We start from the raw sequence: 22,238 nt of genomic DNA on the forward strand, positions 1-22,238 counted from the left end.
TTCTCATTGGCTCCTAGCTTCCTTATCTAGGGAGCCAGCCCAGCAGTCCTCGCCGGTGATAGCTCCTGTTTGGACCTATCTGTCTGCTGCTCTCCGGTCCGCTTCCCTGCTGTTCCCAGTGACACCCTCGTGGACTCTTCTTCTACAGGGTGCTCCCCGTGTCGTGAGTTGCCCCACTTGGGGTAGTTTCCTTCTTATCTTTTTCATTGTTATTACTGGACTTGTACATATTTTTCCCTGTCTGCCGGTTTGGCAGGTCCTTTACGTTGGGGCATCCATTTTGCTCCCACTCGTCTCCTCCTCTTGCCTCCCAGTTTATCTGGGTTTCCCAGTCCTTCCTGTTCCATTCATGCTTTTGTATTTTGCCTTGTATTCTGTTTGGTTCCCTGGGCGACGGTTGTCGCGGGTTGTGGCGACCAGGTCGCGGGCGCTTAGCTGCGTTAGTCAGGGTTCGGCAAGTCGCCGTTTGTTAATTTTTAGTTAGGCCCCTCAGTCAGCTTTCCTCTTGACCGTACCCTAGGGGGGTCCCCGGCTCCTTGTCCTTCTATAACTCCTGGCTGCACCGGAGCTTGGGCGGGCATAACTCGCCCATTCAAACGTGGCGCCTACAGGCGAAGCCTAGTAACATCTGCAGGAGTCGGTCACCCAGCCTGGGGGGTACAACAGAGGCAGAGTAGGGTTTTGCCGTGGCTGTCCTAAACAGCAGTCCCGGCTGTGGGGTCACACCCGAAACCTAACACCCATATCCCATGCATTACTTCCATATCAATCATCTCCCCATCCCCCATGCCTATACATTACTTCCTTCTCACTCAATCATCTCCCCATCTCCCATGGCTATACATTACTTCTATCTTAATCATCTCCCCATCTCCCATGCCTATACATTACTTCCTTCTTAATCATCTCACCATCCCCCATGCCTATACATTACTTCCTTCTCAATCATCTCCCCATCTCCCATGCCTATAAGTTACTTCCTTCTCAATCATCTCCCCATCTCCCATGGCTATACATTACTTCCATCTCAATCATCTCCCCATCTCCCATGCCTATACATTACTTCCATCTCAATCATCTCCCCATATCCCATGCCATGCCTATACATTACTCCTATCTCAATCATCTCCCCATATCCCATGCCTATACATTACTTCCATCTCAATCATCTCCCCATCCCCCATGCCTATACATTACTTGCTTCTCACTCAATCATCTCCCCATCTCCCATGCCTATAATTTACTTCCATCTCACTCAATCATCTCCCCATCTCCCATGGCTATACATTACTTCCATCTTAATCATCTCCCCATCTCCCATGCCTATACATTACTTCCTTCTTAATCATCTCACCATCCCCCATGCCTATACATTACTTCCTTCTCAATCATCTCCCCATCCCCCATGCCTATAAGTTACTTCCTTCTCAATCATCTCCCCATCTCCCATGGCTATACATTACTTCCATCTCAATCATCTCCCCATCTCCCATGCCTATACATTACTTCCATCTCAATCATCTTCCCATATCCCATGCCATGCCTATACATTACTCCTATCTCAATCATCTCCCCATATCCCATGCCTATACATTACTTCCATCTCAATCATCTCCCCATCCCCCATGCCTATACATTACTTGCTTCTCACTCAATCATCTCCCCACCTCCCATGCCTATAATTTACTTCCATCTCACTCAATCATCTCCCCATCTCCCATGGCTATACATTACTTCCATCTTAATCATCTCCCCATCTCCCATGCCTATACATTACTTCCATCTCAATCATCTCACTATCTCCCATGCCTATACATTACTCCCTTCTCAATCATCTCCCCATCTCCCATGCCTATACATTATGTCCTTCTGAATCATCTCCCCATCTCCCATGCCTATACATTACTTCCTTCTCAATCATCTCACCATCTCCCATGCCTATACATTACTTCCATCTCAATCATCTCACCATCTCCCATGCCTATACATTACTTCCATCTCAATCATCTCCCCATATCCCATGCCTATACATTACTCCCAACTCAATCATCTCCCCATATCCCATGCCTATACATTACTTCCATCTCAATCATCTCCCCATTCCCCATGCCTATACATTACTTCCTTCTCACTCAATCATCTCCCCATCTCCCATGCCTATAAATTACTTCCATCTCACTCAATCATCTCCCCATCTCCCATGCCTATAAATTACTTCCATCTCACTCAATCATCTCCCCATCTCCCATGATGCCTATACATTACTTCCTTCTCAATCATCTCCCCATCTCCCATGGCTATACATTACTTCCTTCTCACTCAATCATCTCCCCATCTCCCATGCCTATAAATTACTTCCATTTCACTCAATCATCTCCCCATCTCCCATGATGCCTATACATTACTTCCATCTCAATCATCTCACCATCTCCCATGCCTATACATTACTTCCATCTCAATCATCTCCCCATATCCCATGCCTATACATTACTTCCTTCTCAATCATCTCCCCATCTCCCATGCCTATACATTACTTCCTTCTCAATCACCTCACCATCTCCCATGCCTATACATTACTTCCATCTTAATCATCTCCCCATCTCCCATGCCTATACATTACTTCCTTCTTAATCATCTCACCAACACCCATGGCTATACATTACTTCCTTCTCAATAATCTCCCCATCTCCCATGCCTATATGTTACTTCCTTCTCAATCATTTCCCCATATCCCATGCCTATACATTACTTCCTTCTCAATCATCTCCCCATCTCCGATGCCTATACATTACTTCCTTCTCAATCATCTCCCCATCTCCCATGGCTATACATTACTCCCATCTCAATCATCTCCCCATATCCCATGCCTATACATTACTCCCATCTCAATCATCTCCCCATATCCCATGCCTATACATTACTTCCATCTTAATCATCTCCCCATCTCCCATGCCTATACATTACTTCCTTCTGAATCATCTCCCCATCTCCGATGCCTATACTTTACTTCCTTCTGAATCATCTCCCCATCTCCCATGCCTATACATTACTCCCATCTCAATCATCTCCCCATCTCCCATGCCTATACATTACTTCCTTCTCAATCATCTCCCCATCTCCCATGCCTATACATTACTTCCATCTCAATCATCTCCCCATATCCCATATCCCATGCCTATACATTACTTCCTTCTCAATCATCTCCCATGCCTATACATTACTCCCATCTCAATCATCTCACCATCCCCCATGCCTATACATTACTTCCATCTAAATCATCTCCCCATCTCCCATGCCTATACATTACGTCCATCTCAATCATCTCCCCATCTCCCATGCCTATACATTACTCCCATCTCAATCATCTCCCCATCTCCCATGCCTATACATTACTTCCATCTCAATCATCTCCCCATCTCCCATGCCTTCACATTACTTCCATCTCAATCATCTCACTATCTCCCATGCCTACACATTCTCTATGCCTTCTCTACCATCTCACCATTTGTCACAGCTATATAAATGACATCCTGTGCAATCATCGCCCCATATTCCAGCCATACAGTTCTTCCTTCACAATCTGTTTCATCACATTCTGCAAATACGCTGTATACGGCTTCCTTATAAAACCTCAGTACATCCCATAAATAACCACAGCCCCATTGGCATTCCCTCACTATAACCTACTGCTTCAGTTTTCCATCTCTGCTCTTCCTTTTTCTCCTCTGCCTCCTTGTTCTCAGCCCCGTTTCTCTACCTCTCTTCCCTTCTAACTCTCTGAATCACTTCACTTATGACTAATAGTTTCCAACTAGGATTTCTCTCATGAGAAACGGGGAGAAAATAAAACCTTTCCTGTAACACATGATCTTTTGCAAATCCTTGTTCCCAAAATCAAGACCTAATTGACAAACAGTTTCTGACAACGCCACGAGCTATACTGTCTTCCTCGCAAATAACTCCCGCTGGAGATCTTGACATTATAGGTAAAGCCATTGGTTTGTAAAGTGTAATTAGTTATGTCAGCAGGCTGCATACGGATATAATACAGAGGGACTGGTGTTTTCACTTCACATCACTGCTGATAATAGTGCGAAACGTAAAAATAACCATGGGATGGGAGTAGGAAGCCCGGCACTCCTGTGCTGGCAAGGACAGCAAAAATAATTTGCCCGGGGGCCCACTGTATACAAGTGGCGAAAAGGATAAACGTGTGGACAAGTGTCCTAATGACAGGCGGAGCCCCAATCGACATTGACCCACAGTAAATAGTTTATTGCACCAAGACCCGGAGTGACGTTTATCCTTTTCGTGACATATATATATATATATATATATATATATATATATATATATATATAGATAGATAGATAGATAGATAGATAGATAAAAAGTACTCCAATATGCGCCCAATATATATAGAGCAGCACCTCTGAAAGATCCCCTGTTAGATGGAACACAATTAGAAATGTGAAAAAAAGAAAGGTTCAGAGGACGCTACGAGTAAACAAATATATACATAAATGTTTAATAAAAAATGCTTATCAAGCATAACATATTATATATATATATATGTATGTATATATATATATATATATATATATATATATATATATAACCCAATTCAATACAGCAGTGGATGAAATTCTTTCAGATAATCGATGGTTACAATCACCAGGTAAGTACAAAGGGTCCAACGCGTTTCGTCATTTCAATGACTTCATCAGGGGCAGTGAAAACGGCAAATCAATTACTCTAGTAAGCCCGCTCGCTAATGCTGTAAATGAGCTGTACCATTCCAGTGAGTGCTCAGTAATAGTCCTGCTAGTTACATGACTGCCCATCCTTCTGTCTCCTTCACTGCCTCCATCTGTTCTTATTTCTCTTCTCAGTCTTTGATTTCTTATCCCTCCATCTCAACCTATATGTTATTACCCACTTCCCCTCCCGTATATCCTAGATAAATGAAAGCCTAAAGCTAGCTTATGAAAGTGTACAAATATGGAGAAAAGGCCATCAAAGGGTTAACACTTATTTCCACTATCCCCAGGGTAGCGGAAATATGGGGTTTAATGTAATAGGGGAAATGGCCATCAGATGGGCCCTATTAAGGTCCACCGAAGGTCGACACCCAAAATAAGTCGACATTAAGAAGGTCCCAGGGTCACAAGGTCAACAAAAGCAATAGGTCGACAACAGAAAGGTGGACATTCAATAGGTTCACATGAGTTTCCCATTTTTGTCTCAAATGTCGACACCGTCGACATGGACACCATCTAAGTGTACACCGTCAGAGGCGAGCGCATGGCGAGCTCGATGCTCTCGCCATGCTTCCGGCATCTCGCACCCTATTACATTTACCCCATAATCTTGTAGTAAATTGTGAAGGGAAAATAAGCAACCATACTTGTCTCCACAAAAACCACTGCTATTAAGGAAAAGTTTGCTATCTTAGGTATAATAAATGATGTTATATCTTGTGGGCTATGATGAGGTTTTTGTGGTGTTTTTGCAGTGTGTGTTATAAGAATTAGGGGTACTTGTGTAGTTTCACGGCGCCAGCATGGCGCCGTGCTACTTCCGGGTTCTACGCTCGCCATGAAATATGTCAAAAAAAGTAACTTAACTCCATGCCAACATGGATAGTTCATACCCCCACTATCCATGTTGGCATGGAGTTGAATTTAAATAGCGTGGCGAGCGTAGCGAGCCACCGAGCCCACAGCGTGGGCGAGCGAAGCGAGCCCCGCAAGGGGACTCAGACGCCATACTGGCGCCGTGAAACTACACAAGTACCGCATTAGGATTTTGTAGTGAAATGCTGGTTTATTTGGGGTTTGTTTTGTTATGTTAGTAACAGCCCGTCAGGCTCTTGCTCTCATCTTCTGTCCTGTGGAAGCAAAATGACAGCTGCAACGTGATTGGTTACTGTGGAATGCAGCAAATCTGTGCACCATGTTATTATCTCTGCACCAGTGTGTGTGTGTGTGTGTGGGGGGGGGGGGGCATATAATGGGAGATTGCATAAGGCATGAGGAAGGATCTGACAAGGTTTTTGACACCTCAGCACATGAGGGGAAGTGTCAGCTTTCTGCTTGCTACTAATCAGTTTGTAGAGTGTGATAAGATAATTGTAAATCCTTGTGCACCTGTCAGTCAGTGTCCAGTGTCATCACCCCTCCACCGTCTGGATGTATACCATGTGCATTGTATAAGCAATTTACATGGGGACATCAGATGCTAGTTTAGGAATAGTCCCCTCAGCTGTACCATTCCAGTGAGTGCACAGTAATAGTCCTGCTAGTTACATGACTGCTCATCCTTCTGTCTCCTTCACTGCCTCCATCTGTTCTTATTTCTCTCCTCAGTCTCTGATTTCTTATCCCTCGCTCTCAAACTATATGTTATTCCCCACTTCCCCTCCTGACCCATATCACGTCTTCCCTCTAAATCCTTCTCTCACTCTCCCCCTATCTTATTTCCTCTTCCTTTCACTATTTTCCTTTCTTACTGTAATGTAATAAGCCCCACACCATTCCCAGCTTTCCCTGCTCACTGCTACACCTCTCGCACCAGGACAGGGCGTAGGGTGAAGGATTGTTCTGGCTACAGCAGTGAGCTCAACATCTGTTTTCCAGATGTGCTGACACCCAAATGTACCCTCCTACCTATACAAACAGGGCCCCTGCACTCCATCCTCTAATACTTCATGCCCATCGCTGCAAAGTACCCAAATCTTAACCTAGCTCCTGAGCATCTTATTACCCCTGTAACATCTTATTACAGTAACCCGGCCCCCGAGCGTCTTATTACCCCTGTAACATCTTATTACAGTAACCAGCTCCTGAGCGTCTTATTACCCCTGTAACATCTTATTACAGTAACCAGCTCCTGAGCGTCTTATTACCCCTGTAACATCTTATTACAGTAACCCGGCTCCTGAGCGTCTTATTACCCCTGTAACATCTTATTACAGTAACCCGGCCCCCGAGCGTCTTATTACCCCTGTAACATCTTATTACAGTAACCCGGCTCCTGAGCGTCTTATTACCCCTGTAACATCGTATTACAGTAACCCAGCTCCTGAGCGTCTTATTACCCCTGTAACATCTTATTACAGTAACCCGGCTCCTGTGCGTCTTATTACCCCTGTAACATCTTATTACAGTAACCCAGCTCCTGAGCGTCTTATTACCCCTGTATTTATTTATTTATTTATTAGCAGTTTCTTATATAGCGCACACAGATTCCGCAGCGCTTTACAGAGAATATTTGACCATTCACATCAGTCCCTGCCCCAGTGGAGCTTACAATCTATATTCCCTACCACATGTACACGCACACACAGACATTCTAGGGTTAATTTTTTGTTGGGAGCCAAATTAGCCTAGCAGTATATTTTTGGATTGTGGGAGGAAACCGGAGTACCCGGAGGAAACCCACGCAAGTACGGGGAGAATATACAAACTCCGCACAGTTAGGGCCATGGTGGGTATTGAACCCATGACCTCAGTGCTGTGAGGCAGTAATGCTAACCATTACACCATCCGTACTGCCCCTGTAATGTATTAATACAAGTCAGGTTGGCTTATTAGCCACATATGGCATAATTGCAGTGTATTTGGACTTCATTAATATTTTCTCTCCACTGCCATAAAACCACAAAGATCCCAATCGCCTAACAACAAATGCACACATACATTAGATCCTATGCAACCATATAATGTGTATCCATGCAGGGGCGGATTGGAATGGAAAACCAGCCCGGGAAATTTCAGGAAGCAGCCCTAATGGGGGTGGAGTCTGTCAATGGGGGCGGGGTTTGTAGAGTAAGCAGAATTGTTAACGGGAGAATGAATAATAAACGATTATGAGCATAAACTACACAGTATTTTAAACAATTTCACACACAAAAATAGTGTTGTATGTACGGGACTTAAAACATTTGTCCCATGGTGCATAACCCCATGCATAATACTAATTTCCTTTTTTTTTTTTGCAAATAAATTTACATCAACAATATAAATATGGGAATAGGTTAAGCCCCATACACACTTGGCTATATAGCAAAATATATTCTGAGTGATATGTTTTACTATATCGCCTAGTGTAGACACTGATTATCATTAACAATGCGTGCTCCTATGCATTGTTAACAATCCCTTCCCTCGTCCTGCATGTTGTCGCTCCCAATAACGGTGTCGGCAGGGATCGGCAAGTGTGTTTGGGGCTTTACACTATATTTTTGCTGGTGCAGTGGATTGTTTTAAACTAAAACAAGAGTTACAGCAACTCTAAAATATGGGAATATTTAGAATCAGGATGGATAATTAAATAGAGAAAATGCACGGCAGATAGCTACTGTACATACATTTGCATACTTTATAAAATAAAGCATACACTGAAGGTATACATGAGCAATTGCTACAGAAGCCATGGGCTTCAAACAGTTAACTCATCACTTGTGTGGGGCATACTTGCCTACTTTTGAAAACTAGTAGAATGAGCCACTTAGAGGTGTGTCATGCTCCGCCTAGGGGGGGGTGTCTTAATCCACCTATGGGCGTACTTATCGCTACTATGGGGGGTGTTCTCTAGTGGCTGGAGAAAACTCTGGAACACTCTGGGCATAAATCAGATGTGTATGTTGCTGCATGTAGCACTGCACTAAACCTTTGAAAGAACGTGTGTGTGTGTGTGTGTGTGTGTGTGTGTGTGTGTGTGAGAGAGAGAGACAGAGAGAAGAAAAGAGAGAATGCATGTGTCAGAAACTGAGAAGTGTGTGAGAGACACAAAGGTGGGAGAGAAAGAGGAAATGTGTGTGAGGGAAAGTTTGAGAGACAGAGAGAGAAAGAGAAGGGTAGAGCGTTTGTGGAGGGACAGAGGGAGAGTGTGAGGGAGAAAGGGAGAAAGAGAGGGGAGAGAGTGGAAGAAAGATAGTGTGAGAGTGGGAAAGAGAGAGAGAGAAAGAGTGTGAAGGGGGGAGAGAGAGAGTGAGAGTGGGAAAGAGAGTGAGAGAGTGGGAAAGAGAGAGTGTGAGGGGGGAAGAGAGTGTGTGTGAGGGGGGAAGAGAGATAGTGAGAGTGGGAAAGAGAGAAAGAGAGAGTGTAAGGGGCGAAGAGAGTGTGTGTGAGGGGGGAAGAGAGAGAGTGAGAGGGGGGATTGTTATGGAGAGAGTGTGTGAAAGAGTGAGGGAGGAGGTGAGAGAGGGGAGTGTGTGTGAAAGTGGGTGTGTAAGAGAGGGAGAGAGTGGGTGTGAGAGGGGGAGAGTATGATATAGAAACAAAGAGGGAGGTAGAGAGACAGAGGGGTAGATTTATTATTTATTATTAGGCGATCAGGGGTATATGCGCTATCCCCTGATCTATGGCACCCGCCGAGCAGGTGTCTATCGCGCGGCGGTGTGAGGCAGGAGGCATAGCGCAGCTACGATATTTCGTAATGCGCGCCTGCCTCCTGCCTAATTTATGAACAGTCAGCATTGCTGACCATTCCGCCGCCTGCAGCTATCGACTTCGACTGCTGCAGCGGCGATGTCCTATGCCTACAGCAGGGACAGCGCTGTCCCTGCTGCTGGCTCTGAGCTGCGCTGGGGATCTCGCGTGAGTAGCGAGATCCCGCGCATGCCCGCTTCAGCCGGCCGGGGAGAAGCAGACAGCGCGCCAGTGTCAGCTGGAGGAGGCATCGCGGGAGGGGGGAGTTAGCGCTCCCCCGCTTCGGCGGCCAAGATCTTAGTAGCCTTTAGCGCCGCTATAATAAATCTACCTCAAAATGAGTTGCTCTCAGGGGGTAAAGACAGACTCAGAGTGGGCCAGGGAGGAACGGCGGCAGCTGCTGTATTGGAGGGACCAGGCTCACCCTGCACACACTAATAACCAGGGAGGGGGAGTGAGAGTGTATGAAAGGCTTGAGACAGGTTGCACTGTACCCTTCCCCTTCTGTATAGGCAGCGCTGTGTACCTGAACCACTGGTCGCTGGGTCTTCTGCTCATCAGCGCTGGCAGCTCAGGGTCTTCCACTTGCCAATGCCTATGTGGGAAGAATAGGACAACTGGCGATGGCAGCATGAGCATGTTACAGCAGTGGAATGGGGCTGCAGCATCACCTTGTACAGGGGGATAACAGGACTGCAGCATCACCTTGTACAGGGGGATAACAGGACTGCAGCATCACCTTGTACAGGGGGATAACAGGACTGCACCATCACCTTGTATAGGGGGATAACAGGACTGCAGCATCACCTTGTACAGGGGGATAACAGGACTGCAGCATCACCTTGTACAGGGGGATAACAGGACTGCAGCATCACCTTGTACAGGGGGATAACAGGACTGCAGCATCACCTTGTACAGGGGGATAACAGGACTGCAGCATCACCTTGTACAGGGGGATAACAGGACTGCAGCATCACCTTGTACAGGGGGATAACAGGAGTGCAGCGTCACTGCCTGTGTCACTACATTTACATTTTTATTTTATTTTTAATTTGAAACTTCAAAAGGATGCAGGGGAGTGCCTGCTGGCCATTGGGACTCCCAAACATCTTCCCCTGTACCCTTCATAGTTACAGCACTGTGCCCCTACACATAACACACATCTCACCCATATTAAAGCCAGTACACCCAATCACAGTAGTAAATTATACATAGCAACCATCCCATTATACAAACAACACACCCCACTACCCATTATAAACACAACACCCCCCACTACCCATTATACACACAGCCCCCACTCCCCATTTTATATACACAACACACCCCCACTCCCCATTATGCACACAGCCCCCACCAGGGGCTGGCTGGCAACTTTTACCCTGGGGGCAAATCCAGAGCACTGGCCCATAAGGAGGCTGGCAGCCATGTTCCTGTAGCCACGGCCATGTTTTGAAAGCTGGCGCCGCGCTACAGGAAGTGGAGGGGAAAAAAAACAGGACAGCCCGCCAGGGGCAGATCCAGAACAAAAGGAGAGAGAGAGAACAGATGGGGCTGTGGAAAGAGCGGTTGATTCAGACCTGTTCTTTTGGATCCAAAATTGGTCCCTTTCCCCGATGGTCAGGGTCTGGATATGTGCAGGCACGAATATACGCATGTGCAGACTCTGGGAGCTAATGGCTTTGGCAAGTATCACACTCGCCAGGCTGTTCTCTCCATAGTGGGATTGAAGGGGGTGAGAGCTGGGGAACTCCCAGTGTTTTTTGGGCATCCCCATAAAAATGCAGGGCATTCCCCTGGGTATGACGTCACATGGCATCAGTGCTCGCCCCGAATTCGCCAATCTGAAGCCATATGATAAGTAAGTATTGACTGACTTTTCAGACCAAAGGCTGCAGAACTCATTTGATGCTCAGCGACCATCAAATGATTTCTCCTCGGTTCGGGCACATGCGAGGGGATGTTTGGGAACAAATCCCCTTGCATACTAGCGACAAGATTCAGATGACGAGGGAGTGGGGACAGAGAGAGAGAGACAGACACAGATAGATAGATAGAGAGAGAGAGAGAGAGAGAGAGAGAGAGAGAGAGAAGGAGCGCGTAGGGAGAAAGGTGAATGGAGAGAAGGAGAAGAAGTGGAGATAGGAAGAGACTACAGTGGAGGGAGTGTGGAGGGGGAGAGAGACAGAGAAGGAGAGCGGAGGGAGAGAGATAGAGAGAGACAGGGGCTGCAACAGGCATCCCTGTATCTCTCCCCACCCCCAGGAGAGGTATTCATAGGGTGCGAGAAAGACAGGGAGCGAGAGAGGGTGCAAGAAAGAGACAAGGAGCGAGAGAGGGTGCAAGAAAGAGACAGGGAGCGAGAGAGGGTGCAAGAAAGAGACAAGGAGCGAGAGAGGGTGTGAGGAAGAGACAAGGAGCGAGAGAGGGTGCAAGAAAGAGACAAGAAGCGAGAGAGGGTGCGAGGAAGAGACAAGGAGCGAGAGAGGGTGAGGCAGGGACAGAGAGAGAGGGTGTAGTGGAGAGACGGAGTAAAAGAGGGTGTGAGGGAGAGACATAGAGAGAGAGTGTGGGGGGGATGGATAAAAGACTGGGCAAGAGAAAATATAAAAGGAATAGAGACAGGGGGAAGAAAAATATGAAAGAAATGAGAGGGGGGGTGAGAATTGGGGTGGAGTGAAAAGGGGAGAGGGGTGAGACAGGGGGAGTAAGAGGCAGGTTGAGAGAGAGGGAGGGGAGGCTATTCAGGGGAGAGGGATAGAGAACAGGCATTTAAAAGGGATGACTTTTCCCCCAGTAAAAGTGGCCTGTGTTCATCTGACTCACCAGTCACTCAGCAGAGGCAGGCTCCAGGGCAGCGGCAGTCCCAGGGTCTCCAGAGTAGACGCTGCGCCAGGGTCTGCAGGGCAGCGGCGGTCCCGGGGTCTCCAGGGTAGAGGCTGCTCCGGAGTCTGAAGGGCAGCGTCGGTCCCGGGGTCTGCAGGGTAGAGGCTGCGCCGGCATCTGCAGGGTAGAGGTTTCGCTGGCGGCTGCAGGGTAGAGGCAGCACCGGTGTCTGCAGGGTAGCGGCGATCCCGGGGTCTCCAGCGTAGAGGCTGCGCTAGGGTCTGCAGGACAGCGGCAATGCCGGGGACTGAGCAGCGGCTGCGCCGGCTTCTTCAGGCAGCAGCACCAACGGGTCTTTTATCTCCCGCCGGGTCTTTCATCTTGCACCAAGTAATACGTGCCCGGGTGCCCCCCTAAAGCCACTGCGGCCCGCAAAAGTACCTGTAGAGCGGCCCGGGGGGCAAATGGCACCCTGCCCCCTGGCCCAGCCCACCCCTGGCCCCCACTCCCTATTACATACACAACACTCCCCATTATAAACACAACACACCCCCACTACCCATTATACACACAGCCCCCACTCCCCATTATATACACAACACACCCCCACTTCCCATTATGCACACAGCCCCCACTCCCCATTATACACACAACACACCCCAACTCCCCATTATAAACACAACACACCCCTCTACCCATTATAAACACAACACACCCCCACTCCCCATTATGAACACAGCCCCCATTCTTCATTATATACACAGCCCCCACGCCCTATTATATACACAACACACCCCCACTGCCCATTATACACACAGCCCCCACTCCCCATTATATATACACAACACACCCCAATCCCCATTATGCACACAGCCCCCACTCCCCATTATACACCCACTCCCCATTATAAACTCAGCCCCACTTCCCCAGTACAAGGTACATCAGCCCCCACAGCCCATAATACACACAACTCACTTGACTGTGTTGCTCTTCCTGAGAGGAGCAGGGATTTCACAGCGTGCTGGAGAAGAAGCATGCTTCCAGCAGCTCATGATCGCAGAGAGAAGAGAGGAGCAGGAGGGTGCAGGCCTGATGCACGATGTTGTTGAGGTGGGCGGGGCTAGCTTCAGTATGTGAAGCAGGGCCCTGGCTGTGCTGCTGCTTCTCCCGATGTGACTCCCTGTCACTGTCAGCACACACTGCAGCTCGGCTACCACACAGCGTCATGTCCTGCTGCAAGACGCTACGACCTCTCAGCACCCTCCTCAGCAGTGTATTCTAGTCAGGCTGCAGGCGGCCGTATTCACTTCTCGCCGGCCCGACAGAGGGTGGAATGGGTCCGGCCCACCGGGATTTTTCCTGGTATCCCGGTGGCCCAATCCGCCCCTGTATCCATGTTATGTACAGTATATGTATACTGAGAAAACAGAAATGGGCAGGTTATCCAATGATCAGAATCAGTGACTTGGATGCGGCTTGGGCGTGGGATGCACTTTTATAGAAATATGGCAGACTGATGTAAGCAACTTGGCAGATTTGAGCAAACAGGGCAGTTCTGACATTCTACAACAGGAAAGACCATAAAATATATAAAAAATATGTTTTGCTTTTTAGTTCCACTGTAATGTTGTCTGTCACAGTATGAGCTGTATCAACTGATTCATGTTACAGAATATCCTATTTAACCCATGGAGTGCCAAATATCCGCTTAAAATACCAGCCGCGCTTACATTTGTTATATGAATTAAAATAAGAAAATGTTGTGGAAAAAAATATTTCCTAAAAATGGTAAACATTACAGGTCATGATGTTGAATAAAAATGTTTATTTGGCAAATTTCCCACCTATTCACTTGGCACTCAAAGGGTTAAAATGTATGCTTTGTTTTCACTTCACTTTATTTTTGCAGCAGTCCAGTAAAACACATGTGAATAAGATATTCCACTAAAACTAATATGGTACATTACTCTGTTTTACTCTTATTAAAACTCATGTTACAGACCCAAAATCAGGGTTGCCTACTTTTAAAGTCTCCTCTTAGGGAGAAGCCTGGAGAGGAGTAAGGATGGCCATTGATTTGAAATCCTCGAGGGTTTGTGGTCGATGTTGAATACTTGGCCATCGATGTAGGAGAACCAGATGGTTTCCCTACATTGATGGCAAAGGAGAACCAATGTTTCTTTATTTTCAAGGTGCTGTGACACTGAGCATAGCCCCACCCCCAAGTTATGATAGGCCCACGGGCCATTCAGTTAAGAAATAATGGATGACCATCAATAGTTTTAGCTATTGATGGTCATCCTTTATTACTTAAGTTTAATACTATCGATGGCTGGTTGCAGAATCCTATCGATGGAAACCATCAATGGCGACTGCACCGATGACCATCACTAGAGATGAGACTGTCAGCAGCACCCCCCCCCCCCTCCCCAGTACTGCACATCCTACAATTTGCGGGTCTTCAAGGAAGAGGTGGGGCTAAATAATGCAATTTGCAATTTGAATATTTAGCCCCGCCCCTCTACCAGAAATCACGGGAAATGAAAGCTGTCGTGGGGAAGATGCGGGGGCCCCGCAAGTATCCGGGAGGGTTGCCCAGCTTTCTGGGGGGGCCGTGAGGGGGACCCGATTTTTGGGAGCCTCCCAGCCATTCTGGGATGGTAGGCAGCCCTACCCAAAATACAACATTCCTTATAGATGCATATTGCGGCAATAAAAAAATTTTTCATGATGATTTATCAATTGTCTGTTGCCGTGACAGTGGCTTTGATAACAGCCCACTCACAGGGATTACTAATGCAAAAACTATCACTTTACTACTAGCATACTTGCCTACTTTTGAAAACTAGTTTCAGGGAGATTATAGTTAGTAGTAGAATTTTGCAAGGTGCTCCATTGAGGGGGCGTGTCATGCTCTAGTTCCATATATGGAGAGATTGTGAAAATTGATTGTGAACGTGGCACCTAGAAGCGTGGGTGTGTACTGCTACATCAATGATGAATTTTTTTTAAATGACTTATATCCAAATGTAGATGAGCCCCAAAGCAGTTAGTAAGAGCTACTAAACTTGCTAAAGTGCTGGGAAATGGTGCTGATAATTAAATGTAAATGTACTATCTATTATTCCTTTTTTCCCCAAAAATGTAACAGTGTAATGTGAGCAAGGTGACATGAGGGAGATTGCTAGACTAATGAGGGAGAGAGGGAGATTGCTGTTATCTCAGGGAGTCTCCTGCAAAATGTAGGAGGGGAGGTAACTATGATGTAACAGTGTAATGTGGGCAAGGTGACATGAGGGAGATTGCTAGACTAATGAGGGAGAGAGGGAGATTGCTGTTATTTCAGGGAGTCTCCTGCAGAATGCAGGAGGGGAGGCAGCTATTCTACTAGGTTTGGGCACAACATGATTACTGTGCATGTGAGGCTTACAGGCAGTGTGTCTGCAAGTGCAAAACTACACAGAGGGCCAGATGTATCAAGCTTCAAAAAGTGAAAAAGTGGAGAGTGATAAACCACCAGCCAATCAGCTACTCCCTGTCATTTTTCAAACCCAGCCTCTAGCATGACAGTTATGATCTGATTGGCTGGCGGTTTATTACTCTCCACTTTTTGAAGCTTGATACATCAGGTCCACTGAGAGATCCAAAGATTTCCACACGGAAAAAAGTGCAATGGTGCAGTCTATACTTTACAATGGCGGCAGCTATCCGAGGATCATGCTCCAAAATTCTTGTTTAACCCTTTGAGTGCCAAGTGAATTTGACAAAATAGCTGTGAAAATTGCCAAGCAAACATTTTCATTCATCGTAATGACCTGCAATGTTTACTTTATATGGGAAATATAATCTTTTTTACACAACATTATTTATTTGGATTTATATAACAAATGTGAGCGAAGCTGGCATTTTTAGCAGATATTTTGCGCATTTCTCACAGCAGCTTATATTAAAATAATGAGACTGCAGTTAGAGACTATGCTGCTTACCTGAACGTGGGAAATATCGCCTGAGATATCCTGCATTCCGCTCTTATTAAATAACAATGTAGCGAAAATAATGCAGAAACTTTTTTTTTTTTTCCCTTGGGACTTTCGGTGTTTAGAGCTTTAATAAATAGGCCTAATTTTGGCAAATTTACTACAGCTTCTGAAAATGTAACCAATAAGATTCTGTCAATCATTTCTATATTGCACCCTAGAAAATGATAAACAGAATCTAATTGGTTGCTATGGGCAACAGTACCTCATCATTTTTTAGAAGTTTAGTCAATTTACTCCATAAACTCTGAAGGAAAAGTGACCCCTAGTGGGCAGACGGCCATTATACCATATGATCCTTCAGCGATATCGTTAGCGATGTACCCAGAACTCCCGAGCAAATGATCAATCACATGCAGACTGAACAACACAGCGATATCGTCCAGTGACGTCAACCGACCCTTGCTCATTGTTACCGAGCAGAGGGAGAACTCATCATTATCATAGCGCGTACACACAATATAATGATATCGCTATTGTGCATATCATTAATAATATATTATATTGTGTGTACGCACCTTACATTATTATACCAACAGTGCTCATATATAGATTAAACTTGAGGAAGGGCACAGCTATGCCAGAAACGTTAGCAATATCTTTGGCTATGCTTTAAAGCCTAATAAAGACATACTGTATGCGTTGTTCTGCCGTGTATTGTACCGTTAAACTACAGTATATATATAGTCCTTTATGTCATATTATAGTACAATGAACAGGTTCCTGCCCTCAGGTGTATAGGAGGCGGGATACGGTCCCTAGGTCGACACGATGAATGTTGACATACATTAGGTCGACCGTTCTTAGGTTGACACATGAAATAGGTCGACACGAGCATTAGGTCGACAATGGGAAGGTTGACATGAGTTTTTCACGTTTTTTTTTCCCCCAAAACAGGTGGCATTTCATACCCTACCATCCACTAGTACAGGCATGTCCAAATGATGGCCCTCCAGCTGTTTATGAAACTACAAGACCCATCATGCTTTGCCACAGTGTTGCTATTAGGGAATACTAAAACTACCGCAAGGCATGCTGGGATGTGTAGTTTCATAACAGCTGGAGGGCCACAGTTTGGCTATGCCTGCACTAGGGGCGTGGAGGGAGAATATAATAGTGTGCCGAATGCAGCGAGGCACCGTGCCCGAAGCATGGCGAGCGCAGCGATACACTGATACGTTGTCCTTGTCAACTTATAGTACGTCGAAATTCGGGCCAAATAAAACATGGTTGTCCATTTGACTGTTGACCTTCCCACTGTCGACCTAATGCTTGTGTCGACCTTAGCCAGGTCACCCTTTTCCATGTGTCGAGCCTACGAGGCACAGCGGAGTCACACCCGCACAGAGCACAAGTGACTACAACCTGCACATATATGGTAAAACATCTCATTACGGTTCTTTTGCGTCACCAGACTGAGCAATGGGTCATAACGCGGATTGCGGGGACGAGGCCCTCTGCATGTCTTGCGGTAAATGAAATAAGACGGGTTTCCAGTGTTCTGCCTCCTGTGGTGGAAACGTCTCCGACCTTCCAGCAACCGTTATAGGATTATTGTTACAAGCACTTTGGTTCTGCAGGAAAAACATTCAGCACCGGGTGACTCCTTCTGCCTCAATGTTGGGGGACGCTGCAAACTTTGTTTCAGCAGCCCCTCAACCAGAAAAGGTTTTGGGCCCAGTATTTAGAGCCTTTGGTCTTGGATATGGTCCATACAAATAATAACAGGCATATGTTACAACAGTGATTTGGGACCCACATCAGTCAAATAAAAAAAAAAAAAAAATTCTATACACTATTTAATATCCATCAATGAACAGTGATAATATCGTTATATATATATATATATATATATATATATATATATATATATATATATATATATATATATATATACACATATATATATATATATATATATATATACACACCCAAAAAAAATCTTGTTCCAAAAACCCCAGCACTGCCCTCTCCCCGCAGAATCCAGTACAAGGAGATTATATGCAGAACATGGAGAAACCCCCCATTCTCGCTGGCCACATCTTGGCCATGTAACTCCACGCAGGGTGGGTCTGTCTAAGCCCAACAGAGAAATCTGGAATTCATAACCCTAAATCCAGATTTTGTCCCAGAAGGATATTAAGAATTCCTGCATCACACCCTGAATGCTGGCGAGGAATTGAGTGTCAGCCTCTATGGTTCACCAGCACTTACAGCCAGATCATCACAGTCAGGAGCAGAATAACAGGCTATTACAGAACTACATTATTATAACCAGAACATATTAAAGATTATTGTCTGTGATCCTGTATAATATTAATCTGCAATTCATACAAACTTTTAATGATGTTCCAAACTGTCCCCCTGGTCTCTGGCTATTGTGTCCGTGCTGCAGCATGCAATAAGTGCAAATTGGTAAAGAAATCAGTGTATTTTATATAAAGAATATACAATACTTCATATTAATGCTCCATCTTTGTCCAGCTTTAAAGTTCCCTGCTGCAGAGCATCGCTCCCCTGTGCTGCAGGCGGAGATCCTATTGCACATCTGGTTCTAGTTAGTGGTCGGATAAAATATCCATCAAATCTGCGGGGTGTGGGCAGCAAGAATGCTGGCCACGCTGGCAAATGCCCCCTAAGGGCAGCAGACTGCCCCCTCTTTACCCCCTTATTGCAAAGGTCACCCCCACATTTGTAGACTCACCCTGAATGGTCAGATCTGGGTAGCAGCACAGAGACTCTCTCCCTGCTCCTCTCTCTCTCTTTCTCCGTCTCACTCAGTTTCTGCAAATTCCATCAGCTCCAAAACTCACCCTCTCCCTGGGACCCCCCCTCTGCCCCTGCCCCACCCACAGCTGCACAGCTCTTAAAGGGGCCGGAGCAGAGCGAGCTCCGGCTGTCCCGTGTTTATAACACAGCTGCAGCGCATCAGGACGTGCGGAACATGTGCACTCACATGTGTGTCTTACATGTTACATGCATTGCATGATGTGATCTGTGACAAACCCCCCCACTGCTCACATATGTGTAATGGCGCATATGCATTATCCATGGTCATATGATATGTGTGACTGAGCCCTTTACCCTGATGCAAACATCAAGCGAGAAATTGGGTTTCCTGGGTATGAATCAGTCTCATTGACAGCGGGTTGTGACTGGAGTAAATAAGCTGCATACAGTGTGGCTTCCAACAGCGTGTGTATACACTGTGTGTGTGTGTGTGTGTGTGTGTGTGTGTGTGTGTACACACACACAGTATATATATCTACTGTACAGGGGTACGGGTCATTGTGTGACCAATTTAAGGTCGACATGCATTGGGTTGACCACTGAAGATCGACATGGCAAAATCGACAGGGTCAACACAAGCAATAGGTCGACAGTCAAAAGGTTGACGAGTCACTTTTGTCTCGAATGTCACATGGCTCGCTGCACTTGGCGCACTATTCTATTCTCCCTCCAAATCCTAGTGGATGGTAGGGCATGAAATACCGCCTGTCGGCACAAAAATAAATAAATAATTGAAAACCCTTATTCCCCCCCCCATCCCACAATCCCACAGAGGTGAGGAGCAGTGTTAACTTTTAATAAGATAGGATATCATTGTGTGTTACACATATCATACAGTATATATCAAATGTAACGGTACTTGTTTCCTAGCACGGCCACAACGATCATGATCGTGGGCATCGTGAGTAAAAATCGGGGGCATCGCGGCCATCGCATGCACTAAAAAATCGGGTGCGATGGTACCGACGCGATGCCCGCGATTTCCCCATAGGGAACAATGTTAAATGCCTCAATTTACCCGCGATGCCCCCGATTTCCCATAGGAAACAATGTTAAATGGCTCAATTTACCCAAATCATCATAGGGAACAATGGTAAATGGGCCAGAAACCCCCCAAAACACCCCTGAACAGTGAAATGTCCCCCCAAAAGTATTTTACTCCACCCCACGATCAACGTGAACCCGAAGCGTGGTTAGCGCAGCGAGCCCGCGAGGGGCGGCGGTACGCGTCCTCCGACCTTTTCATACCCCCACTATCCACGTCGGCGTGGAGTTGAGAATAGAATAGTGTGGCGAGCGCAGCGAGCTACCGAGCCCGAAGCGTGGCGAGCGCAGCGAACCCCGCTAGGGGACGCGGATACCTGTGAAGCCCGCGAAGGGCTCGGTGGCTCGCTGCGCTCGCCACACTATTCTATTCTCAACTCCACGCCGACGTGGATAGTGGGGGTATGAAAAGGTCGGAGGACACGTACCGCTGCGCTCGCCACGCTTCGGGTTCGCGTTGATCGTGGGGTGGCGTAAACTACTTTTGTGGGGACATTTCACTGTTCAGGGGTGTTTTGGGGGGTTTCTGGGCCATTTACCATTGTTCCCTATGATGATTTGGTGAAATTGAGGCATTTAACATTGTTTCCTATGGGAAACCGGGTGCATCGCGGGTAAATTGAGGCATTTAACATTGTTCCCTATGGGGAAATCGGGGGCATCGCGTCTGGACCATTTAAGCCTTTTTTAGCCGCATACGACGCGACCGACGCGATTTTGACTTTTTTCAATGCATTTCAATGGGAAAATCGGGGGCATCGCGTCGGTCGCGTCGCAGACCACTAAAAATGACACCCGATGCCCGCGATTGTGGCCGTGCTAGGAAACAAGTACCAATGTAACTTGTGGACATATTTGGCAAATGTCTATGACATAAAATATTGCAGATACATACATACCTCCAAGCTCTGGCCAGTTTGGGACCTGCTGCTCCGAAGGGGGTGGAGCTGCTGGTGAATGGGCTTGGCCTTGTGTAGAGGAGTAGTACATCTGCCCTCATGCTCCCGTATTGGGAGAGGAGTAGTACATCTGCCCTCATGTTCCCGTATGGGGAGAGGAGTAGTACATCTGCCCTCATGCTCCCGTATGGGGAGAGGAGTACATCTGCCCTCATGCTCCCGTATGGGGAGAGGAGTAGTACATCTGCCCTTATGCTCCCGTATGGGGAGAGGAGTAGTACATCTGCCCTCATGCTCCCGTATGGGGAGAGGAGTAGTACATCTGCCCTCATGCTCCCGTATGGGGAGAGGAGTACATCTGCCCTCATGCTTCCGTATGGGGAGAGGAGTAGTACATCTGCCCTCATGCTTCCGTATGGGGAGAGGAGTAGTACATCTGCCCTAATGCTTCCGTATGGGGAGAGGAGTAGTACATCTGCCCTCATGCTCCTGCATGGGGAGAGGAGTAGTACATCTGCCCTCATGCTCCTGCATGGGGAGAGGAGTAGTACATCTGCCCTCATGCTCCTGTATGGGGAGAGGAGTAGTACATCTGCCCTCATGCTTCCGTATGGGGAGAGGAGTAGTACATCTGCCCTCATGCTCCCGTATGGGGAGAGGAGTAGTACATCTGCCCTCATGCTCACGTATGGGGAGAGGAGTAATACATCTGCCCTCATGCTCACGTATGGGGAGAGGAGTAGTACATCTGCCCTCATGCTCCTGTATGGGGAGAGGAGTAGTACATCTGCCCTCATGCTCACGTATGGGGAGAGGAGTAGTACATCTGCCCTCATGCTCCCATATGGGGAGAGGAGTAGTACATCTGCCCTCATGCTCACGTATGGGGAGAGGAGTAGTACATCTGCCCTCATGCTCCTGTATGGGGAGAGGAGTAGTACATCTGCCCTCATGCTTCCGTATGGGGAGAGGAGTAGTACATCTGCCCTCATGCTCCTGTATGGGGAGAGGAGTAGTACATCTGCCCTCATGCTCACGTATGGGGAGAGGAGGAGTAGTACATCTGCCCTCATGCTCCTGTATGGGGAGAGGAGTAGTACATCTGCCCTCATGCTCCCGTATGGGGAGAGGAGTAGTACATCTGCCCTCATGCTTCCGTATGGGGAGAGGAGTAGTACATCTGCCCTCATGCTCCCGTATGGGGAGAG

The 22,238-nt window shown here is 46.8% G+C and overlaps 1 protein-coding gene across 4 annotated transcripts in view; it reads right to left on the reverse strand.

Moving 5' to 3' along the window:
• KANK2 (KN motif and ankyrin repeat domains 2) overlaps positions 1–19,116 on the reverse strand; it is a 71,736-nt gene extending 52,620 nt beyond the window's left edge. Inside the window, exons 1-2 of one of the 4 annotated variants that reach the window (XM_083185167.1) lie at positions 13,236–13,420; positions 9,961–10,029 (exon numbers count right to left, since the gene is read on the reverse strand). The gene's annotated coding sequence lies outside the window, so the exon portion shown is untranslated. Of the gene's footprint in view, positions 1–9,960; positions 10,030–13,235; positions 13,421–19,001 lie in introns of those variants that run through there. The other 3 variants (XM_083185165.1, XM_083185170.1, XM_083185168.1) reach the window with 3 other exon arrangements.
• Between the last annotated feature and the right edge of the window lie 3,122 nt (positions 19,117–22,238).

Source organism: Crinia signifera, chromosome 4, assembly GCF_055691185.1.
Source record: "Crinia signifera chromosome 4, ASM5569118v1, whole genome shotgun sequence".
NCBI classification, from domain to species: Eukaryota; Metazoa; Chordata; class Amphibia; order Anura; family Myobatrachidae; genus Crinia; species Crinia signifera.